General features: G+C 32.5%; 1 long non-coding RNA gene across 1 annotated transcript; it reads right to left on the bottom strand.

Annotated features, from left to right (window-relative positions):
- Positions 1 to 1,177: 1,177 nt before the first annotated feature.
- On the bottom strand, positions 1,178 to 5,933 carry LOC144974928 (uncharacterized). The gene is made up of 2 exons (XR_013645832.1): positions 5,296 to 5,933; positions 1,178 to 4,002 (listed from the first exon to the last, which is right to left on the bottom strand). It is a non-coding gene; the product is annotated as an uncharacterized LOC144974928 (long non-coding RNA).
- Positions 5,934 to 10,217: the final 4,284 nt, after the last annotated feature.

The following is a 10,217-nucleotide window of genomic DNA, read 5'->3' as shown; positions in this document are numbered from 1 at the left end:
CTGATGGAAATATAAACAAATAATAAAATAACCGTAACTTTCTTGGACAGGTTTTTGATCTCGAAACGTTCTGTGTTTATGATTTTGTAATTTTAAAAAAACTACTCGTAATACATTCATCTTTCTATATTACTTTATACATAGTTCATACGGTCACTTACAATCTACTGCCACCTTTAAGTCAAGATGCTTGTCTTACAACAACAAAATACATTACACCAGATCTGAATTAGATCCACCTACCCGATGAACCAATTTCTGAAAATTTATAAACACAAGATTGAGGAAAAATATTTCTTAAATCAGTTATAGACGTCTACATAACACAGTAGATTATACAGTTTACCTTAATGTTGGTCTAGCACCAGTATTTCTTTTCGTAATCTTTAATTTTCATATTTTTGAAAACAACTGAGCTGAATAACATTGATTGCTAGTACTTAATAACAGTGAAAAAGTGACATAAAATACTTGGCCAGAAAGACAATATTACATTTAACTGCCGTCGCCTGGAAAGAAAGAAAAATGAACAGAAAATTCGTCCTTCAAATATCGATCGATTTAAAGGACTCTCATCTGGGCAAAACTCTCACATCTACAAGTCATTCCTGGAAGTCCCAGGTTTGAGAGATTTTGCCAAGATGAAGGTCATTTAAATCGAAGACGAGTTTTCTGACCAAATGATTAAATATGTGATTCTCCAAAAATACGGCAGTCACTTGGTTATATGTGTTACGCTTGACCAAGCACTATTTCATAAGATGAAGAAAATAATAGGTTTTGAATCAAGTATATGAGATATATAAGTTTACACAATCAGTAAGATTTTATTAATATATTATGTCTTAGCCGAACTAACGTATTATATCACCTTTTATTTCTCAATAACGGAGAAAATATCACTTTAAAATTCTGGAAGATTCAAGGTTACATATATCTAAACAAAAAACAAGATTAACATAACACTCAGGTATGACCATGAATATGATAGTGTTTTTTTTTTTTTTAATTTACGTTTATGGTTTTGTCTAACACGGCCAAGTAAACAAAACCATAATCCACCCCGTTTTGAAATATACAAAACCGGAGCAAGAACATTTCAATTCAAATAAATGTTATAATAACATATGCATTATGTATGATCTGCAACAACTCTCTCTCTCTCTCTCTCTCTCTCTCTCTCTCTCTCTCTCTCTTTCTTTCTCTCTCTCTCTCACACACACACGCACACACACACACACACACAAACACATTTATCTAATTATTGAAAGATAGGATAAGAGCAATGTGCGACCGCGATTATTATTCTGTAGGCAACAGTGCCACAGATAAAGATGAACTGGACTTAAAAGAGGTAAAAGTTAAGAAAGAAATAAAAGAAAAAATATATAACGCCTTGGCGCAACTTAGTCGTTTGTGGCGGAAAATGCTTGTCTTTGGACCACACCCCCACCCCTCAGTTTCCTCATTATAGTTGAGAAGAGCCGATTTAAAAAATAGATGTTACCATATTATGTCAACAAATTAATGAGATCATTATCATAACTTGTAAATACTTACTTTTTCTTGTTGTTTAAGATTTCCTTAATGCAAAGAAAATGATGGAAGGGAAATAATCGAGGAAAAATAAAGTGCTCATAGTAATCAAAGGGAGGCAACACATATAATTACGCTTCCTCGGTCAGAAAACGAGCAAGGAGACGCAGTTCACACTCAATTCACAGTGTATACAGTCAATATGTTTTTTCCCCGTTGATATTAAGGTTATAATTAACGTTGGTGACACGAATAATAAGAGCCAACATCTCTTTTTTTCCTTGAGCAAGAATCTCGGCAACCTATTGCGTACCAGGCAGCGTTGTACTGTGGCTGACGTTTTGGTCATCTCGGTCTTTTCTCAAAACACACCATAAAGAAAAAAAACTATCTATTGATGATGGATAAAGAGTATTTTTTTAAAAGGAAAATCACCACATCTTAAACGCTGCACAGATCGGTATTTTCAATTTGTCAAAGAAGATAAAAAGTGATTGGGAAACTCAATTGTTCTAAAATAAGGACCTTTACAACTGTGGTCACCATTACATGATTTCTTTTAAAATACGTCTATCTTTATCTATATTATATTCAAAGGTTTAATGAATCGTAATTCCTTTTTCGAATGCTTGAAAAACAAACGTGAACATGTTGCTGCTCGAAGCTCGAAGAAATATATAACAATCTGAAATTGAATGTAAGCTTCAATTTAATATACGAAAATCGATTTCTCCTGTATCAACAAAACAGGATGAATGAAACAATACAGACGAATGAGATAATGTGTTAGTGGCGTTGTTAACAATTCTGTTATGTTGATAAAGGGGAAACCCGAAACGTCCATATTATGTTTTCGTATATTAAATTGAAGCTTACATTCAATTTCACATTGTTATTTATCAAGCAAACGGCGACTGAGCAATTTATTCCGTTTTTTTTAGCATAGCACTTATACCATTATACACGTTCAATATTTTATTCTAATATTCTTCTTTCTCTGCTTCTCATCATAGTCTATGATCCGAAGGATATCATTGTTGCATTATATTGCACGAATTTAAATTAAATCATTTTAGTAGGTATTCAATATAACAGAATGCTAACATAAACATCGAATCTATATAATATAATGCATAATTGAAGAGGGGAAAGTGGAACTTCAATTGTTTTGTAATGTGTCAGGAAAATTATTCACAACCAGTTAGCAAACAATAGTATTAGGGAATCAAATCTTTGCTATGAAGTGTAATCTCATTGAGGGAATTGCCATATTATATCATAAGAATAATCGATTCAAATGATAAACCAAATATCAGGATTTTCATGTCTTTCATGATTTTTATGAGTTCTTGTAATTTTTTTTCAAAGGTATTTGGATTTCTCACCACATATATATATTTCCTTAGTTATAGTAAATATAATAATTTGAAGGTCACAACCTGCGCAAAAAGCATCATACAAATAAGTCGTCAAATACATATTCACTCACAACCGATATTGTTATAAATCGATACAAAAATAGACATAATGGTATACATCATAATAACTCTATAGCAATAAAAATACTTTCACAACCATAACGTGCATGAATGTGTTGAAGTATTCAACCGGTTAAATGGGTTCGAGATAAATATAAAATCCTACTGTTCTTATTTTCATGTAAACGTAAACTTGATAAGTGCCTATAAATCAATCGATTACTGGCGAGACGTAATCACCTTCTAATGATGGCCCCTCCATTTTAAAACCTCTGTTACTTCAGATCTATCGGTTTAACAAAGAGAGCAGTAACGTGGATGCGACAAGGGCTTCATTAAAGTCCCAGTCAATTCGCTGTTACTGCTGTCTTGGTAAAAAAAGGGCAAGATAACTTTGATCCTCTATGGAAGTGAGAAATGATTTAACACTGTGATTTTCAAATTGATAAAACACATCAGTGCTATTTTGCAAGACATGGGAATTATAACTATTTTGCTCTTTTTCTTTATCTGTGGTTAGTAGTCATTTCCCAGCATAATCATAAATATGTTCAAGCCAGGAGAAAGATCCACAAGAAAAAACGTAATGAAAAAATAAGTACGACCGGAATTTGTTAAAAATAGAGGAAAAATTATGTGGAAACGATTATATGAATGTTACAACCAATTTTTATATCTATTTTATGAATAGGTACAAATATAGCAGACCTTTGATCATATTATCCATTGTCACCAGAATAGCAATATAATCCTACGGTATCTGTAAAAAAAAAAAAAAAAAATTGGGGCCAGAAATCTCGTCATTCAAACATTTATTAAAATGACACTCATCTTATAAAAACTCACAAACCCGAGACTTCCTTAAAGATTAGGGTGATTTTAATCAATCGATATTTAAAGGACGACTTATCTGGCCAAATATATTTTTTAATTCCTTTATTTTTCCAGAGTACGGCAAGTCTGTCCTTTCTTTCTTTTAATCGATGACCTCACTGCAGCCTATGACACAGTGAATCACAAGATCCTACTCCTCAAAGTGGCTAAAATGATAAAGAATAAGAAAATTGTAAATATTATCCAGTCACTTCTCGAAAACAGGCGCTTCTTTGTTGAAATGGATGGCCGGAAGAGCAGGTGGCGCACCCAGAAGAATGGTCTTCCCAAGGATCAGTGCTAGCTCCAACACTTTTCAACATATATACAAATGATCAGCCTGAGTTCCCAAATATCCGCCGATTCATATATGCTGATGACCTATGCCTCGCAACACAGGATGTGTCCTTCCAACCAATCGAGAGCAGACTGACAAATGCCCTAGACACCCTTACAAAGTACTACACTAAAAACTCGCTGAACGCCAACCCAGGGAAAACACAAGTGTGTGCATTTCACCTCAACAACCACCAAGCCCACAAAAAACTTAACATCAAGTGGAATGGCCAGACATTAGAGTACAACTACCACCCAGTGTACCTCGGAGTGACGCTTGATCGGACTCTGTCCTTCAGAGAACACGTGAGGAAGACCAAGGCAAAAGTGTCCACGCGTAATGCCCTCCTTGGAAAGCTGGCAAACATGAACTGGGGAACTGACCCTAAAACTCTAAGGACCACAGCATTGGCCCTCAGCTACTCAACTGCGGAGTACTGCTCAGCTGTATGGGCCCGATCATGCCATGCCTCCAAGCTAGACCCCGAGCTCAACAACGCCTGCCGGATCATAACGGGCCAGCTGAGAGCAACACCATTACCACTGGTCTACCGTGCAGCAGGAATAGCCCCACCACACATCCGGAGGGAAGCTCATGCCCAAATACAAAAATACAAACAGGAAATGGACCAGAGACACCCCCTTCATGACCACAATTGCCCCAAAAGCAGGCTCAAATCAAGAAAAAGCTTCCTCACAGTAGAGAGCCTTCACCCAGACCACTCAGCATTCTTCCGCCTGGACAAATGGGTAGAATGGGACAAGACAGCAAACGATGCCCTCCAGCCCCCAACAGAAAAGCTCCCAGCAGGCACAGACCTCAAAAGAAAAGAATGGGTGGCGCTGAACAGAGCTAGAGCAAAGGTGGGAAACACCGCCACCAACCTCTTTAAATGGAAAATCTCACCGGCACTGAATGCCCATGCGGTTACCCCAGACAGACCATGGACCACATCCTGTCCGAATGCTCGCTGGGACCTCACTGCACCAATGCTGACCTGAGGGAATGCAACCAGACTGCCCGGGACTGGCTGACTCACTGGCGCGACAAGATATGATGATGATCGATGACTAAAATGAGCCACAACTTATTTGAAAGTCTCATATTAAACCTGGCACTGCCACAGGTTTGAGACCTTTCGACAAGCCGATGTTTATTTTAATCAATTAATAATTGAAATAACAGTTTTCTGGCAAAAACAAATTTTTAAAAATATTTCTGCATTTTCTCTAAGAAAAATTTCCAAGTGCATCCTAATCATCAAGGGGATATTTTAATAAAAAGTAATCTTCTACAACACTAAATAATATTATTTGCTCTCCAGGATTAGCAATACTCTGATAATATCAAGTGCGTTTTATGTGTTTTGAACAGTTTGAGCAAAACTTGAAAACATGGATGGGAATGGATTCTATAAGTTTAACCTCACAACCATAATATTTATATAAAGACATTACATAGCAAGCATTGACATTTCACAGAACAATAATATATTATTTAGGATGAAAACAATTTTAGTTTTAAAAACTTTCCCAAACATAGAAATTATGCTTGGATATTTTACATTCTTCATGCAGTAATCGGTGATTTAATTGACAGTAAATTATAACCATAAGATAAATCCACTATTGTTGCCACATTGCGGTGATCAATGCTATTTTATAAAATTGAAGTCAGACCGTCAAATTCTTCATTTCTGTACGTCATTCAAAGCTAAGATTGTTCAGTTCCTTTGCTTATTTGTTTAACTAAAACTCAAACCTTTAAGATCGCCTTTACAGACATAAACCAATGTTCTTTCCAATATCATTTAATATCTTATCTTCATCTATAGAGATGAAATGGATTGAAGACATTTAAAACGAGGTTCAAAGTGTGATTATAAAAGCTAACAAGTATAATGCCTTCAAATATGCATTGAAAACAGCTTTTCTCATTTGGCCAAACAAATTCACATCAATTGATATTATCTGCTTTTCATTGAAATGAACAAATGCAATTACTTAAAAACCCAAGAAAATTGATTATTGAACTTCTGCTGTTCATCATAATTTCAAACTCAATGTTTAACAACTCAATAATTTGAAATATTATCTAGTTGATGGGATGGTTGAAAATGAACGGAATTATTATTTGTTATGTCAATGTGCGCCTAGAGATGTGTGTTTACAGGCCATTATGGGCGCCTTTAAAGTGGTTTATTATTATCACTATTAAATATTATTATTATTATTATTATTATTATTATTATATATTATATTATTATTATTATTATTATTATTATTATATTATTATTATTATTATTATTATTATTATTATTATTATTATTATTATTATTATTATTATTATTATTATTATTATATTATTATTATTATTATTATTATATTATTATTATTATTATTATTATTATTATATTATATATTATTATTATTATTATTATTATTATTATTATTATTATTATTATTATTATATTATTATTATTATTATTATTATTATTATTATATTTTATTATTATTATTATTATTATTATATTATTATATATTATTATTATTAATTATTATTATTATTATTATTATTATTATTATTTTTATTATTATTATTATTGTTATTATTGTTTTTTTATATTATCAGTATTATTATTATTATCATTATTATTATTATTATTATTATCATTATTATTATTATTATTATTGTTATTATTATTATTTGTTTTCACTGCTTTCACTCAAATCAGATAATAAACTAATGTTTATTTCTGTAACATTAGAAAGTAAACTATGCAATGCAAAAGTTAAACTGCGCAACTATCTATTTCAGATTCAACGCATTCTATCTGAAAGCTCCATCCACAAGATCAAACAATCCCAAAATGGCAACCGTTTCCTCTCTGCCTTTGAAACCGGTTTGATCTCCGCTCACAATAGCTATTATTTCCAAATTCCTACTTCAATAGAATTCATAAGCCATTTTGTCATACATATTGTATCAAAGGGGCTGCAAATAAAATGCCATTTCATATTTAAGGAGGTTAGAAAGAGAGAAAGAGAAAGAGAGAGAGAAAAAATCTCCTATTGTGAAAATTAATCGAACAACAATTATATTTATGCCTATAAAATTTATGCTTCACAATATATCGATTTATTATTACATCCCAAATTAAAGTAAATGAGTCAAAATAAGGAACTTTCAGGTTTAGATATTCGACAAGTTGGGGGTTTGTCCTGCTCTATTGATGTATGAAACTGTCCTGGCCAAAGTGAGGAAAAGGTGTTTTATCAATTCACAACAGAATGACATATATACTTATTGTCTCACAATATCTTGTAAAATAATTTTAAAGCGGTATTATGTCTGGGGTGATTTGGATGCTGACAATGAATTTATCCTTGGGTACGTCTCTATTTGTTTAATCATATCAAATCATATCATATCATTATATAATATAATAATATAATATAATATAATATAATATAATATAATATAATATAATATAATATATATCATATCATATCATATCATATCATTATATAATATAATGTAATATAATATAATATAATATAATATAATATAATATAATATAATATAATATAATATAATATCACATCATATCATATCAAATCATATCATATCATTATATAATATAATGTAATATAATATAATATAATATAATATCATATCATATCATATCATATCATATCATATCATATCATTATATCATATCATATCCTATCTTATTATATCATACCATATGCAAAGGGTTATTTAGACCAAATGACTTTTGAATACCCTGTGAATTAAAATTTAATAATGGCTATATCGGGAGTTGATTAATTCTTTATCAAGCATTTTAAAACTCGTTTTAAATCTGTTTACAGAATTTGCATATTTTGTTTCGTACTTGATACTTTTCCACAGCTCTATAAGTTCGGCTAATCTTTTAAAAACCTCCTTATGCTGGTTTTTGTATCTGTCAATAAAGACTTTAAACCGTTTCTCTTCTGATAATGTTTGTAAGCGAAATAACAATTATTAAGGAGAAAGAATACCATGGTCTGTTAAATAGCGATAAAGTAACATGTCATATTTCTTATCATTAAAAAGATAAAATTTCCTTCCAGACACCCGAAGCACCCTGAGACAACCCCAGATCGATATATTATGTGGCTAATCACATATACTCATATATACAGCGTGTCCCAAAAAGTTCTGTAAACATCTCATCAACATAACAAAATTAATTTCAATATTCTATTGATAAAAAACAAAGTCACAAAGATCTTATAAAACCATCTATTGGTAGTTAGATATCTCAGCGATCTACACGACATTTCTTTTGGTAAGGATACTATCATAGCTGGCTTTTTGTAAGCTGGTTAATGGTGTAAAGGAAACATGAGTAAATAAATGAACAAATAAATAATTTTATCATCCGCCTTTCAACGGTTCGGCGATGACAATGACAATGCTTCATTTACTTTCAAGCAAACCATATTATTATGTTATTCCGTACATTGTAAAATGCAATTGATATTTCATATATGTATGTGCTAATTCAATATCAATGGCGTCTAAAACCAGATATTCATTCATACTCTGCGATTGAGCTAATGTGCCTTGACGTAGGACACAACGGCTGAGTCAAAGAATATGCAATCTATGTCACCAATTTATTTGACTTTGTTCTAAGACGAGATTATATCGTACCACTCGGTTGTAGCTAACAATTATGCATAAATCCAACAATCTTACTGAAAACACCAAAGCTCTAATACAGATGTTGCCGTAATTTGAAAAAAAACAAACACGTATTTAAATTTTTGGCCAGAAAACTCGTCCTTCATATGTTGATCGATTAAAAATAATAATTGAGCTTTTATGTAACGCAATATTCATTAAACATGCTCAAAGCGCTTTACAAAGGGTCTATGACCAACAGCAACACTTAACATAAAGAACGAGACATGACGCATGTTAGGCCTTAATACAATTTTTTCTTCCGACAGAGACAACGCTGTTAACGGCCAGGTACTCATTTTGCACCTGAGAACGGTGATAGAATGTGAGTAAAGAGTCTTTTCCAAGGACTCAACTCTGCGGCGAGCGAGGCTCGAACCCAGGACCTTCCGATCCGAAAGCCAGTGTCCATCCACAAGGCCACATAGCCGCACGATAGCCGATTAAAAATGAGCCTCGTCGTGGCAAAAACTCTCAAACCTGGGACTTTGCGGAATTCTATATTTGAGAGGTTTTTAAAAAACCAAGATTAGCCTCATTTCAATCGATCGATATTTGAAGGACGAGGTTTCTGGCTAAAAATTTTAATACGTGTTTATTTCAAAATCCGAGCATGACAGTATGTCAATTCGTTTCAATTGGATTCAGTAGTCTGATGTCACGCTGCCCGGCAACGGCGGCCATCTTGGTTCTAAACAAAGAAAATCATTACTTTTTATTCTTCATGCTGGCTAGAACTTTTCATATGCCTTGTGATCAGAATGTGTAAAAGTCAATACATGATCAAATTTATGGGGGTTTTTTCCCTCTGGATATGCTTTTATGCTCGCCGGAGAAATATTTCACACGGCGTCCGCCATTGTTCCGATAGTTTTGAGCCAGTGTTACTAAGTTACCATGCGTCATTAGGAAGGAAGTGACGTTACGACTGTTGAAGAGTATTGATAAAAGAATCATTCTATAACCGTTTATTCAACCGAGCTTCCATTATCTTTTTCAGATTTGGAACACTCTATAATAAATAAGTCAAAATATTTTACTTTCTTCAGCTAGTGAGAGGATTAAACTAAGATAATGTACCAATTGTTTAAAGTGAAAATTGATCAAGTATAACAAAGCATAGAAATAGACAGCATATTTCGGAATTTAAACATTCTTCAGTAAACAAAAAAAACAACCCCAAAAACGGCTGATGCCTAAACACAAAATATAACCATAAATTTATGTTATATTGTGCTCTATAAATATATTTTATACAT

The sequence above is a fragment of the Berghia stephanieae genome, chromosome 6, assembly GCF_034508935.2.
Source record: "Berghia stephanieae isolate SIO BIC M18660-M18661 chromosome 6, UCSD_Bste_1.3, whole genome shotgun sequence".
NCBI classification, from domain to species: Eukaryota; Metazoa; Mollusca; class Gastropoda; order Nudibranchia; family Aeolidiidae; genus Berghia; species Berghia stephanieae.
Note: the sequence above shows the minus strand (reverse complement) of the source record. Positions and strands in the feature narration are given on the sequence as shown.